This window comes from Pterocles gutturalis, unplaced genomic scaffold, assembly GCF_000699245.1.
Source record: "Pterocles gutturalis isolate BGI_N339 unplaced genomic scaffold, ASM69924v1 scaffold26047, whole genome shotgun sequence".
Taxonomy (NCBI): domain Eukaryota; kingdom Metazoa; phylum Chordata; class Aves; order Pterocliformes; family Pteroclidae; genus Pterocles; species Pterocles gutturalis.
In genome coordinates this window covers 26,170-27,945 of record NW_010108620.1, presented here as the reverse complement: position 1 = coordinate 27,945, position 1,776 = coordinate 26,170, and positions in this window count along the sequence as shown.

Here is a 1,776-nt window from a genome sequence, read left to right as displayed (position 1 = left end):
TTTTTTTGCAGAACTGGTTCTGTTATTGTTCCCACCAATTTGCCAAGCAGATATAAAACTCGGTGTGCCTTAGTGTCCTAGGTCATTTGAAATCTGGTTCTGATTTTTTATTATTTTTAAAAGGCTGTGCAGAATGTACCAAGACCTTGATAGATGTGTTGTTTCTTGTTTCTTTGTCAGACTACACTATTCACTAGCTCTTACTTAGCTTCTCACTTGAAATCCCTCAGAAGTCTTGGATGCAGAACATCTGTATCTAGTAACGATTTTTTTCGGATGGTGCTAGTCTTATTAAAAAAAAATAATTTGACATTAAAGATCCTCTTCCCATTCCTTTTGGAGGAGTCACATGCAAAGGAATTTTTATGCCTAGTACTTTCTTTGCCTTTCTTTATCACTCCCCTCTGCCAAAAGGGAATCTGCTGCATTTCTGGTGTTTTTCTCAAGCTTTCTGCTTCTGGTATGTTGAAAATATTTATCTGATTTTTGCACCTGTAGCTGTATCCCAATGGAAAAGCATCAGGTCTCTTTCCTTCATATGACATTTGCTTTGTTTGCTGCTCCTGCTTATCTTCACCTGGGACAGATTTCCAGATTTGTTTGCTGCATTGTACAGACTCTTGGTCCTTCCACTTCAGCTGTACTGATTTGCCTTACGCCATCTTGATTCCCTCAGTGTTCAGAAAAAATTTCCTACTTCCTAGTGTTCCACCAATCCCTTCTTTATCCTGCAGCATTTGGGAAGTAAAGCTTCCTGTGGCCGTAGACGTTCTGCATTGGCGGAGGCTGGATTTTGAGCATTTTTCCTTGAGGTCTGTCAAGCAAAACAGTTCAATGGCCACACTTGTCACTTTTGTTGGTGCCTGTATTTTGCCAGCAGTGTTTATCTGTGTGAAGTGCTCTGCTGGTTACAAAAGCAAGATTGCAACATCTGGGAAGCACAGTGCTCCAGAACCGGTGGAATTTGTATTTATATACAACCATGTTTGAGGCCTTGTAGCAGGCAGATGATGCACCTCAGCTACCATTGTCCTCTCTATTATAAAGAAAGTAGTGTGAGGACCTGGTACAGGTATTGCAATGATTGTGGAGATACCTACTGTACACCCAGGTCTTGCAGTATAACCATGCACAATTGTGTGAATGCCTCTGGTCCAAGAGGCTCCAGGTACCATCAGTTCTTTGTGAATATTCATGAAACAAGATTACCTGTGTTACAGGAAACAATCCAGTGCTCAGCTTGTGTTTTGCATCTTCAAACCTTCCCCTTGGCCCCTTGGAGCTGCAGGGCAATGAATTGACCCTGCAAGGGGGTGAGTGGGGCAGCTCTGCTGTGTACCTGAGGCTGGCCCTGGGGTGGGAGCAAGGAGGAGGACTGAACTGCCAGTTGTGATCAGAGGCAGCAGTGGGGCCCAAAAGTATTCAAATTAAGACATGAGTTATTAGTGTTCAAGGAGGTAAGCAGCAAGAAGGCCAAGTATGTATGTAGATGACATGAAGCTATTTAAATTTGTCAGGAGATGAGAGAATGACAAGAGCTTTGGAGACACATAAGAAAGTTGTGCTCAGCAGCGACAGGAAGGCAAATGAAATTCAGAATGTAGCTGAAGGGAAACTGCAAACTGCATCATACAAAATGTAAACTGTGTAAATACTTCTAGGCTTTGGCATACTGTAAGTGTATCAGGCCAGGCAAGAGCCTGGGGCATCATGACAGGCGTTTCACTGAGGACACAGTGAACACCTCGGTACAAGCTCAGTACTGTTCAGAGGGGA